This window comes from Hipposideros armiger, unplaced genomic scaffold (assembly GCF_001890085.2).
Source record: "Hipposideros armiger isolate ML-2016 unplaced genomic scaffold, ASM189008v1 scaffold_340, whole genome shotgun sequence".
Classification (NCBI taxonomy): domain Eukaryota; kingdom Metazoa; phylum Chordata; class Mammalia; order Chiroptera; family Hipposideridae; genus Hipposideros; species Hipposideros armiger.
The window spans coordinates 1,142,701-1,156,308 of record NW_017731690.1 but is presented as its reverse complement, the minus strand read 5'-3'; the positions used below and the strand labels follow the sequence as shown (position 1 = coordinate 1,156,308).

The window sequence follows — 13,608 nt, the reverse complement described above, 5'->3', positions numbered from 1 at the left end:
TCCTAATGGGTAAAGGTTTAAACGTGGAAAAACAACTTTGGGAAAAACAGCTCAATGACGTAAATAGTTACCTGCCCAGTATAAAAAGGACAGGCTGTAAAAATAAAGTGAGACATTAATTCTTGAAAAGCGCTTCTCTGTCTCTGCGTTCTTTCCTCGCCGACTCCGTCTCCACCTAAGGGAACCCCTGGACTTGTGGGAGCCGGTCTCCCGCAAAAAACAAACGACATACAGGGAGAAGACATTTGCAGCATAAGAGTCCTGCTGCTGGTTAAAACCCGATGTGGGATTTTTCAGTCCTGACCACAGGCAATTAGAAGGCTTTACGTGGCAGGTCTCATGGAGAAAGCAGCCCTCCCCACACAGATCCGGTGTATAGCCCTCTCTCCATTGCAGCCCCTAAAGCAGCAGTTCTCAACCTTCCTAATGCCGTGACCCCTTAATACAATTCCTCATGTTGTGACCCCCAACCATAAAATTGTTTTCATTGCTACTCTATAACTGTAATTTTGCTACTGTTATGAATCATAATGTAAGTATTTTTTTGTTTTCCGATGGTCTTAGGTGACCCCTGTGAAAAGGTCATTCGACCCCCAAAGGGGTCGCGACCCACAGGTTGAGAACCACTGCAAAGGAACTTGCAATTAAGGACTCAGTATCACCCCTAGCTCTTCACATATTTGCCTTCATTCCTAGGTCTCTTTATCTGAAGCCTTAAATTGAGGGCTTCAAGCACCTCTGCTGAGACCTTACGTGGGAGAGGAGGGGGAAACCTTGAAGACACTGTTCCTCACTCTTGTAAGGGTGACATTATACTTTTAAGGATTTAGCAATCTAGCTTGGTTTACTGAATTATATTTTGATTTACTTTGTTTTGTAGTTTATGAATTTTTTTTCCTCTTTGTGTCTCTCCCTCACTGACCGATTATTTGATCTGCTTTCCCAAGGCTATATGCATACCTCGTAATCTAGTTAATCAACAGAACACTGATTTGCAAGAAACTGAGTCAGCCCTCAGCCATCCAGACACTGGCAACCAGGCTGCAATTCTGGACTGCGATTTTCTGTCAGATGACACATGAATCACCCATAAGACTGGGTATGAGACAAACATGGCAGAACAAACCAGATCCCAGGAGATGTTTCTCCAGGAGGACTCCCATGACTAACTCCCCCTTTCCTTTGCTCTACTTCTCGTGTACCTATAAACCCCCTGACCATTCTAGGAACTGGGAGATGGCCTTTGGACAGGAGTCCGCCATTGTTCCAGAATGCCTGCATTCTGAATAAGCCTGCTTTTCTTTCCACCACCCTTGTCTCTCGATTATTGCTATACAAGTGATGAGCAGCCGGACCTTAACCTGGTAACATTCTAACAGTACTTATCCACTCCTAGCCTTTCCCCCTCATCCTATCCCCATCCCAAGGTTCATAAAACTGCTGGAGCCTTTTGTTCAGGGCTCCCTCCATAGTAAAACAAAAACAGTACCCCACCCCCGGCAACCCCCCCACACACACACACACACCCCTTGTTTCTAGGCTAATCTAACTGACACTCAACCTGTGCGCCTTTCCATGAGGAAAAACAGCTTAGAGGTGAGGAGTCAGCGATTTCTTAGATTTTAGCCTCTTGCTTTTACCATGGCAGTGAGTCATTAAAGGCCTGGCTCTTTCATTCTTGGCTTGTTGTTTTAATGGACTGCTCTGGCACCTGACAGCTCAGCTCACTCTCCCAGCTCAACCGTGTTCCTGACAGTACATAATTCATACATAGTTAATACCTAGAATATAAAATGTTTCCTACAGGGCCGGCCAAGTGGCACATTGGTTAAGAGTTGGCTTGGGACGCCAGCTCTGAGAGGCAGGACCCTGGTCGGATCCCACCTGAGGGCCAGTGACACCGCACCCTCTATAGCTAAAATGGTGAACAACAGCTGGACCTGGAGCTGGGCTGCCGTGAGTCGCTGGCGAGTAGCTGGCAGCTGGCATGAGCTTCCAAGAGCCTCTGTGAGCTGCCGTCCAATGGCCGGCGAGTGACTGCCTCGCCAGGGAAGAGCGCAATGATAATACCAACATGGGCTAGTGAAGCGACGTCCTCCACAACTAGACTGAAGAACAAAAGGACAGCAACTTTTCTGTTTGTCTTCCCTGATTCCCCAACGCTGTTCCCCTCCTCCAATTCCCCAATAAAATCTTTAAAAAAAAAAAGACATTAATTGATAAAATTCACAATAAACAGTGTGCATGTGTGGGTCTGTGTGTGTACCAGTATGTTGTGGTGTGTGTTGTGTGTGCTTATCAGTTATGCAGTAATCTATATGTACTAAAAAATATTATGTCAAACATATGATATCGAAACTATTTTAATTGAAAGGAAAAAATCCCAAAACAAAATATTAATAGAAAATATAAGCCTTCCAGTCCTTGATAAAGTAGGCAGAAGTATAATGCAGATAATCTGATAATATACTTGATAAGATTTACTAATTTTTCTAAACTTGTACCCCACAAACAATACGACTTATTTCTTAATAATCATGGAAAATTTACAAAAATTGACTATTTATTGGGTTACTAAGGAAGTCTCAAATTACAGAAAATATAAATGGCATAGAGCACATTTTCTTAATACAATGCAATAAAACCAATGTAAAAATAAAAGTATAAACACAAAAATCAATCACTTAAAAATTTAAAACTCAGACTTTTTATCACATTTTTTACCCAAGAAGAAGCTAAACCTGCACTTAAAAATTAAAGTAGTGGGCCAGCTGAGTGGCTCAGTTGGTTAAGATCTCGCTCAAGAGTTTGAGCTCTGAGCAACAGCGGTTCAATTCCCGGCCCAAGCTGAGTGAGCTGCCACTGAGCTGCCAACAGATGGCAGGATGGCTCTGCTAAAAATAAAAAAATAAAAAAATTTAAGTAGTGATTTCCCTATAGAAATACATTTTTAAACCCCTAAATAAAAATTAAGCAAAGTGAATAGTCATTATGCTAAAAGTAATACACTTAGTTTAGGTGGCTTTAATCAAGAAACATCAAAATGGCTTTATATTAGAATGTTTATTCATACGATTAATTCAATCAATAAGTCAAAGCCAAAAATTTATGATGATCTCACTAGAAGCCAAGACAAAATTCAATAAAATTCAACACTCATTTCTGCTGAAAAAATAAAATAAAGAGATATTTTCTCCACATGTTAATTAATATCTATACGGTGCTACCACTTCTGGTATTGACAAAGTCCTTTATTATAAACTAGCTCTCTTACCAAGAATAACTAGAAAAGCTGGATAAAAATATAAAATGCATCAGATATACACTATAATGATGTTGCTGAATGAGTTGGCTATGGGGTGTGGGGTAAACTCATTTTAGTTCATTTCTGAACCCCACTTGGATATTCTGCATGATGGCTACAAGACATCCTACTCAGACAAGAGGAAATAGAAGGCTTCCTTGAAATAAAGCAGAGCATACCTCCTTCCATTTACTGTGCTCAAGAGAGGGGCAAGAAAAATGTTTACCCCATAATTCTAGGCCAGTTGAGGATGCCAGAATAAACCCAAGCCTGTCACACAGGCTAGAGACAGATCAAATCACAAGTCCCACACAATGGAAATTCATATTTGCTACTGTCAGGAGGACGTTTCACAAGCACTGTCTAAAATAGCTCAGATAAAAAGTTTCCTGTGATCCGGCTAAAATGCATACTATATCCAAATTTTTCTTCCTTGTTCACCTTCAGGAGCTGCTGTATAAACCTGCCAGAGTTATTAATGCATCTTCCCTGTTATTCCCCACGTTACTAAATATGGGAATAGGAGAGCAGCCGGTCTTTACAGGGGCTAATGTTATTGATGTTAAAGCACGAACAGTTCTGCCTTTCCCTTTTCTAATGCTTAAAGTGTTGCAGGCCTTTCGGTAGAGGAGTGTGTGCTAGAGAAAAATGTGGAGCTAGCTCCATTCAACGCTCACAAAATGATCTATAAAACCAAAGAACGTATTTTCCTCAAATCTTAGGAAATATTTTACCCTAACAAAGAGCTCCCAAAGTACATTTTGATGGTAGTCTGAAATTTTCATACTGTTCTATTGTCAGTATTATTTTCTTTCTAAACTATTTTGGTAGATAACGTTTTTAAGTTATTTAGGTCTTTCCTCACATCACTGTCCTGTTTGTCCAAAAGCCATAAAGAACCTAGAAGTGACAAATGAGGATGGATTCAGAAGTTTCATATTTATCGCCTTTATACAGACTGTCTTGTCAGTGGACTCAGATGCTGTTTGAGTCTCCACCCCCATCACATTGCAGGCTGCCCTGGCTTTTGCTCATGTTTCACTGGGTTCTAAGACAAATGGGACTGGTTTTCCCTTTGTTTCCTCAGAACAGATAGCCTCTATTCACTCCTTTCATGTTTCTATCACCCTGCCATGTGACAGCTATTGAATTTATTACTTTTTTTTTCTTCTTCCACTCCTCCCTCTTTTCCTCCCTTCCTTCCTTTCTTCCTTTTATCCAGTGTTTGAGTAACTATTTCACCTAGGCCCTGTGCTGACTTTTTTGACACTCTTGTGTCAAAAACATTGATGTTTAAACATTGATGTTTAAAACCCACCAAAAACAAACAAACAGAAATAGAGGTGAGCAATTAAAATGGAAATACAACAATGTTTTTAGTGACCTACATATTGCTTTGATATATAATTATCTAAAAATATTTGATTTCAAAAGTACAATCAGTATTAAACAAGTAGTAAACAAGTATTAAATTAGAAGGAATAAGTTCTCTCTAGAAAACCACAAGTGCAAATAGAAAACCGATGAGAAATTTGACAGAAACATACTGAGGGGAATGCAGGATGATACTGTTAAGAGCCAATGACCTAAAAAGTGAAAATCAATGGAATATCCCCCACAAAAAAAGGATCACAAAATTTCAGTGACATAAAAGCAATGAGCATTTATTTCACTCCTGGATCCATTGGCCCAGGGGAAGCTCTCCTCACAATAAGAGCAGAAATGCAGAGATGCAAGAGGTCCAAACCACATCTTCAAGTGATTTTTTTAAAGGAATTTAATTTAATTTGATTGGTGTTTATAGAAGGAAATAAATATTTAACGCATTGGATTTATAAATTAAAAAAGGAACAAAAAAAGATAAAACACAATATAGTATGTATTGTCATTAATTTAGAGTTGAATTAGAAAGATGAAGGTATAGTAACAAAATCAAAAGGAAGAGGAAACGCTGAAAGAAAAATAGATTAAAAAAACACAAAACAGAGGCAGATTAGGGTAGAGGAAGAATAAAGTTAAGGATGTTGAGCACAGTCTATATCAGGCAGTATATTGGTGTTTTATTTCTATTTTAATTTAACCCTTATAGAATACTGAAAAGTAAACATTAATGAGTCAGTTTTCGAGATAGAAATTATCTTATGGATAAACCTCAGAATGAGAGCTAGATACACATATTTCACCCCTTCCCGTCCCTCTGCTTTGAGATGTGCCTGCCAAATACAGCCATTCTGTTCTCTTCCTGGCAGAGTTTCAAAGGAAAAAACGCAGTCTCTACGTGCCAAATCTGCTGTAGCTGCATCAAGAGGCCTGTGTGATTCAGAGGTCAATATTTAAAGCCAGTGTGCAAATACACCTAAGCCTCATCCTCCAAAGAAGGATTTTCATAATAGTGATAGTATTTGCTCTCTATCTGCTGATTCCTCTCTCTCCCTGTCTCTCTCTTTCTCAATTGATTCTGAAATTCGGCAGCAAAAGGAGGTCCTAGGTGTCAGCTAACTGTCGCAGCAACACTGCACAACCCCGCCCCAAACCCTCAGTGACCTAAAGCAAGTATCATTTATTTCATTCCTGGATCCACTGGTCTGATGGTGTGATTCTGCTCTGGTGTCCAGGCAAAAGAGGCAGCAGCTACCCAAGGGAAGCTCTCCCCACAATAAGAGCAGAAATGCACAGATGCAAGAGGTCAAACCCACATCTTCAAGTGAATTTCAACTTCCTGCCTGCTTTACATCTACTCACATCCCATACGCCAAAGCAAAAAAGCTGGAAAAGACACTCTGCTTTAGAGATAGGAAATGTCCAACTGGACATGAAGGGGTGGGCCCCAGGAGAGATGAAATACAGGGTCATAATTCAACCTACCAGACTCTCAAATCCTCTACAATTTTAATCAAGAAAAATAGAGAAATTCAGGCAGCTTAAAAGGCATTGCGGTATCCGTTCTTCCCCCCACTTCAGCTATAGAACTGTGTTTCCAGTTCTCTGCATGAGCCATACTGCTGTATACTACACAATATATTATTAAAGAATTTATTTTTACAGCCCTTCAATTGCCTCACTCCTCCTGCTCTAAATGGAACCAGCATAGCTATACGCCAGGGATGTGCTATTCTCTGTGCAGTTCGCCTACTTTAATCTAGTGTGGATACTTTAAATTAAAATAACAGCTGGAATTACTCTGTCCCTTATCCTAAATTGATCATTAGAACACCCCAGAGTAGCATTTCAGATATGTTACTGACATAAAAGAATTTGGATTCCAGAGCAATATTTAATGTTGTGAAATTCCTTTACACAAAGAAATCATTTTCAGCTCATTGCTTTTTGATGCCGACTAAGTGATTTTTGCCTACTTTGATTATTTCTTCACTTTCTTTTTGCAAGAACTGAGATATTTCCTCATAATCATGGCAACAAAAGACTGAACTGACACCTCCCCCCCACCCCGCCCCGTTCCCACTGTGGTGACCCACTGCTGCCCTCACAAAGGAAAAGAAAGACAGAAGGTCCTCCAGAAATGACAGGAAGGTATACAGTGAGCTCTGCCGTGATGAAAATAGATCTGAAAAACCTGCAGGGCCTGCCCAAACTGTGACTTCTGGAGAGATCACACATGACTTTGCACTTTTAAAAATGACTACATCTTGGGCCGGCCAAGTGGCTTGTTGGTTAAGAGTTGGCTTGGGAGCGCAAGCTCTGAGCAGCAGGGCCGCCGGTTTGGATCCCACATGGGCCAGTGATGCTGAGCCCTCTACAGCTAAGATGGTGAACAACAGCTCGACCTGGAGCTGGGCTGCTGTGAGGGGACAGCATAGGCTGCAGTGGGGCTGCAGGGCCGCCGTAAAACTACCGTGAGTGGCTGGCAGCCAGCGTGAGTAGCCGTCCTGTGGCCAGTGACCAATCTGCCTCACCCAGGAAGAGTGCAATGATCACAATACCAACATGGGCCAGCAAAGGGACGTCCTCCACAACTAGACTGAAGAACAAAAGGACAGCAACTTGTCTGTTCCCCTTCCCCGATTCCCCAACACTGTTCCCTCCACCAATTTCCCAATAAAATCTTAAAAAAAAAAAAATGAATATGTCTTTTAGGATTTCTGAAACTTCAAAATTAATTCTCCCTTCTTTCCTACTGAATTAAATAAATAGTAATACTTTCAAAATGCTTGAGTCACTTACATGATTCATTCAAACTCAAATCACTTGACAGAAAAAAATAACAGGAAAGAACTTTTTTTTTTTTAAACATAGAAGGTTTCCTTCTTTTCTTTTTTTTAAAGATTTTGTTGGGGAATCGGGGGAAGGGGAACAGACAAGTTGCTGTTGTTTTGTTCTTCAGTCTAGTTGTGGAGGACGTTGCTTCACTGGCCCAAGTTGGCACCATCATTGCGCTCTTCCCGGGTGAGGCACATCAGTCGCCGGCTTCTGGACAGCCGCTCACTGCGGCTGCTGGCCGCTCACGCTGGCTGCTGGCTACACACGGTAGCCCATGGCAACCCACTGCAGCAGCGGCTGCAGCCTACGCCATCGCGGGCAACTCATGGCAGCCCAGCTCCAGGTTGAGCTGTTGTTCAGCATCTTAGCTGTGGAGGGCAGTGTCACTGGCCCTCATATGTGGGATCCGAACCGGGGCCCTCTGGCGTCCCAAGCCAGTTCTTAACCATTGCGCCACTCGGCCGGCCCAGGAAAGAACAACTTTTGAGTTAAAATAAAACTAGTTCAGTGCTCATCTGATTTTCCTCTGGTTCTAAAAAGCCATACCACATTCAGCTTTCCCCACTGTCACCTTCTCAAGTTAGTTTCATGAAGTTTTTTCTTTTTTTTTTTTTTCCTTTGGTACATTCAAATATTGCACTTATATTTTAATTACTAGGGCAGATGTCACTTATTTTGTGTGTGTTTGATTTGACTTTTTTTGGTGCTTGAGCAACATGAGGATGTGTCAGCAAGTATAGAACAAAACAGCTTTGCTTTTTCTGTTATTTTTTTTACCTTATTATTCCAGGACAACAATAAGAAGGGAGGAGGGGACTGAGATCGTTTGAGGAGAGAAAAAGTTTTACATGTCTTAGTCATTCATTCATTCATTCATTCATTCAAGCACCTCTCACCTGACAATCAGTGTGCGATACCAAGGTGGAGGAGAAGGGCACCAAGCTTTATAATAAATATAAAGTATTTGGGGTGTATGTAAAGATCTGATCAGAAAAACAGAAACAGCTGCATATTTAAAACATCAGGATTTTATGCAGGGCAATGGTTGCAATGGTGATAAAAAACTGAGAAGCCCAACACAGGAAGTGAACTATCCAGAGATTAGCAACAATAGGAAATCATTATCTGCCCCTTCTCATTCTGAAGAGACAAAAGGCAGAATTGGCATGATCAGAGCACAGGGGTCAGTGTCACCTGGCAGGAGCTGGAGCCCCATTAGGAAACACACTGCCACCAGTTATGACACCACGGCTAGGAGTTGGAGAAAAGCCATGGCTTCCATCTTCCTCCCACTCTCCAGTAGATACCATTGGCAGTAAACCAACTGGAATGAGGGTTCATTCTCTTGCAAAACAGAGCAAACAAAGAACTGTGTTTAAGGCCATATAGCCCCAAGACCTGCACAGGAAATATAAAACAAGAATTAAGAATATCTAAGCAAATACTGGGAACAGCAACTTTGAACCCTCTGCTTACTCCCTCCTCCTACATCAGCCCGGCTATGTAGCCACACAGTCAAAAATGTGTGTTAGCAGTCTTAAAATATACTTCCTTCTTTTTACTCAGACATAAACCTCAATTTTTTAAAAAGTGAGTTGAAGGAACCTCTAAAACTAGTATAAGAAACCAAATGGAGGGCAGATATTTTTATATAACTGAGTGCTCAGTATAGACACAAAAGAGAAACACAACCTCACCTTTTGTTAAATAGAGCTGGTTGGGTCCTGTTACTGCAAAGCAACATGAGTGTGGATCTGACTTGTCCCCAAAGCCCGCCTTGCCCCAAAGCATCCAATTCCAGGGAACCTTCACCAGTGCCTGAGATTTATGGGCCTGAAGAACATTATGCATCCTTGCAAATGTAATCTGCTGAGACACCCCACACGGAGACCGAAAAAAAACGTGAAGGAGGAGTGGAAGGCCCAGGTCAAGAGACAGAAGATCAGAACCGTCTTCTCAGAGGCCCAACTTGGTGTACTCAATGAGCGATTTCAGAGTCAGAAATGTCTCAGCCTCCAGCAGATGCAAGAGCTTTCCAAAATTCTGACCCTTAGCTACAAACAGATTCAGACCTGGTTCCAGAACCAGAGAATGAAATGTAAGAGGTGGCAGAAATACAACTGGCCAAAGAACAGCAACTGTGTGACTCGGAAGGGCTCAGCAACTGCAGAGTACCCAGGCCTCTCTTCCTGTCACCAGGGATGCCTGGTGAACGCTTCTGGAAACTTTTCAGTGTGGAGCAACCAGACCTGAAATAACCCAACTTGGAACAACCATTCCTGGAACAAACAACCTTGGAGCTACCATTCCTGGAACANACCATTCCTGGAACAAACAACCTTGGAGCTACCATTCCTGGAACAGTCAGACTTGGTGCCCCCCAGCCTGGAACAACCAGTCTTGGAACACCCAGGCCTGGAACAATCAGCTCTACAGCTGTGGGGAGGAAGCCCTGCTGCCCCAGATCCAGTTCCAGCAAAATCGACCTGTCAGTGATTTGGAGGCCGCCTTGGAAACCGCTGGGGAAAGCTATGAGGTGATACAGCAAACCCCTAGGTATTATAGCACCCAGCAAATCATGGATTTATTCCCAAATTACTCCATGAACATACAGTCTGATGCTATGTGACGATGGGTATATTATGAATCAATCTGGGCAGAGACTGTATCACTGCTAGGATTTTTCTATGTATCTCTGCCTTGATATCCTGCTTCTTTCTCATTATGCTTATTGTGTCAATTTTGGGGGTGAGAATGGGGTATGACTGGAGTCTAACCAACGAGGTTTCTGTAGCTTTGCTGTTGTAGACAAAATGATGGTAAAAGGTGTCTCTGGCTATAGATAACTAGAAAGAATAATATTTTGGATATCTTTAGGACCTAGAATCTTATTTCGAGAACAGAAAGTAAAAATACGAAGATGTGTGATGAAGGATTATTCCTTTTTCTGGGTTTGGGAAGCTTGTTAAAAAAACCTCAACTCAGGTGAGAGGTTGAGGAGCTATAATGTGCTTCATTGATTTCCTCTGCCCCTTTTGTTGATTTACTACAACCCCTAATTTGTTTATTACTTAAGTATTTGTAAAAGATGTTTTTGTACTTTACTGTATTATGACAATAGTACCAGTTTGGCTGGTTGGTTTATAAGTTTAAGTACAAATAAATAAAATGTCTATTTTAAAAAAAAGGGGGGGGGAACACAAGCATAACTGAAGCACTGTAAGAAAAACCCCCACAAGATTTGGGTTCAAATTATAACTTTCGTGTTTACCAGCTGTGAGGACTTTGCAATTTATTTAATCACCCTGTTTTCTCATCAATAAACTGAAGTGAATAATACTTATCTTGAGGTGTGCTACAAGGATTTCCATATGGCACAGACCTAAGGGTGGAAAGCTGGTTGGGGGTGGAGAAGTGAGGGCTTAAACTCATGTTTACATAGAAAATAGCCATTGCACACTTTGATATGCTTACTATAAAATTCAAATTGTTATCATTCAGGTAAGCAAATCTTAAAATAATGGTTAAAACTAAAGAAGAGCTTATTCTTGATTGAGTTCCTTCTGTGTGAATTAGAAAGACTAAATACTAAATGAAACAAATGATATTTCTGAGTCAAATACCAAAATAATTTTGCATGATGCATAATTTTGAAAATTATGTCATTCTTTCCAAATCTTTATTGCAGCATCTCCTAGTTGTTACAAAACATCCCACACATTATCTTCTTTCATAACTTTAATGCTAAGCTGATAATTTTCTTTTTCTTTTTATCCCTTGCCATCATATATACTGGGGGTGCCAAAAGAATATACACAAGTGGACACTTCATTCAATGTTGCTCAAGCAGTAGTTTGCCATAATCAGAAGTGTCTGGACGCTGACGGTAACCACTCTGAGCACCTCTTGTAATTGTAGAAGTCAAACGTGACTTGTATTCATCTTTTGTTATTGGTTTATATTGAGTATTACAATTTTAATACAGTTTTCCTTTCTTAAAATGTGTATACATTTTTTTGGCACCCTCTAAATATAGTATATATAATATATATTCAGAGGGTGCCAAAAAATGTATACACATTTTAAGAAAGGAAAGCTGTATATATATATATATGATTGTCGGAAAAGTCATGACGTGTTTTTTCTGTTTTTCATTGCAAAATGCATCAACCTTTTCTGATAACCTAATATATACCGTATTTTCCCATGTATAAGACGCACCTTAATTTTGGGGCCCGAAATTTGAAAAAAAATGTATTACATAAAGTTATTGAACTCAAGTTTTATTGATCACAAAATTCATACAACCCCTCATCACTGTCAAAACTCCCAACCATTAGCTTTTCCTCATCTGAGTCTGATGATGAATCAGTCTTCACATATTGCCTCATCCTCAGCGGGAAATGCAAGTAAAAAAATCTGCAACCACTGTATGACGTACCCAGTTTTTAGACCCTAAATTTTTTTTAAAAGGGTACATCTTATACATGGGGAAATACGGTATATATATATATTTATATATATATTTATATTTATATTTATATTTATATTTATATATATATAAAATCAGAAGGCCTGGCCTTGTATTTTCTCAAGCTCCACATTTCCAAACTTTAACCTCCATGTCATTTCAGTCATAGTCTGACACTCTGAATTGCTCCATTTTGAAAATTAAATCACAAGGCTCCACTTCAATCTAATCCTTTCTTCCTGCTCTGTTTCCTCCATAATTGTTGCACGTACTCTTTGTCATCATATGACCTTTGGTTTCCTCCCCCTTCTGTATTCTTTCAGTACATTGGGGGCCCCTTCTGACTTCTCTTACCTTTCCAGCCTAATTCCATGCTTATACATTTCGGCTCTGCCCTTCTTTCTGGCACCATTAAGTCCCTAGCCTCATTAGCCTTTCATCGACTCACAAAATCAGTTCATAAACCACAATAACTCCCACACTCACAATCTTCACTCCTTTTCCTCAGAACACCTCATGTTACTGTATGTCAAAGACAAGGCTGACTGGATCATATGAGTTCTTGCGATTTTCACCTTAACTCCAGGAATTTTTTCATTCATTTCTTGTGGACTTACAATCATATTCCTGCAAAGAAACCTTAAAAAGAGTTTTTCTCTCCTCCCACCATGGCTTTATTCAGTCCAGTGGAAACCTTTTCTCATTTAACTCCTACGGTCTTTAACCAATAAGCTGATGCTATTCATTGCTGGGGCATCTTTCTGAGGGAGAGATGTCTACATGCACTTCTTCTCAATACTGTCATATAAAAGAGGGGTCAGAATTTGGGGTAGTGGGTGAAGGGAATAGAAGAGCACAGGCTGGTTTGTTTGAAAAACTCCTTGATGTAGCAAGCACTGTCAACGCCCTATCCATAACCATAATTTCCATGCATACCAGCATGGCTTCCAACAATTACTTATTGCGTCTTTGTCAGAGACTATCTATGGACTGCCAGAACCATTTTCCTGGAAATCACAGCAGGACAGAATGCCAGTAAATTGATATCCCCAAAGACAATTAGCAGTGACTCACTGGTGCTCCAGCTCTCATCATTCCCTGGCTGGGAGAATTCCTATACGTGTATTTTGCACTGTTTTCCAGAGCTTCCCCAGGGATTAGGCTCCATTTTCACACTGTGGTAGCATGCTTAATAACACTTCCTTCGCTTCTCTGTATTACCTCACCTGTGTTCTTAACACTTTCAATGAACTGCTTGCACATGAGCGCTTGGGTTACAGTCAGCTTCTGGGGGAGGCAAAAAAATAAAAAAAGACCCAGGGACATTTTAATGTATAATTCCCTCACACACACTGTAGGGATTCAATGCTTTAGCAAGATCGAAGCCAGCTCTCATAATTTATTTTAGCTTACTGATGTTTTATCTCAAGGCATATTGCCACACCTTTCCCTTCATCAAAAAATATACACTTATCTCTTTAATAACGTTTCCATCCTTGTTTACTTGGGAAAAACTGCCTTTTCTCCTTTTCAAAAAACAAGTTTCATAGCCTTTGCTTTCACCTCATACTATCTTTGGGCTTTTAAAGCAGTTCCTCTGCTTATTCTTTTTTTT

The 13,608-nt window shown here is 40.5% G+C and overlaps 1 long non-coding RNA gene and 1 pseudogene across 1 annotated transcript in view; one reads left to right on the top strand and one right to left on the bottom strand.

The window, feature by feature from the left end:
• Nucleotides 1-13,608, bottom strand: part of LOC109392630 (uncharacterized) — a 45,978-nt gene that overhangs the window by 28,873 nt on the left and 3,497 nt on the right. The window lies entirely within an intron of this gene.
• LOC109392628 (homeobox protein NANOG-like) lies at nt 9,020-10,202 on the top strand (annotated as a pseudogene).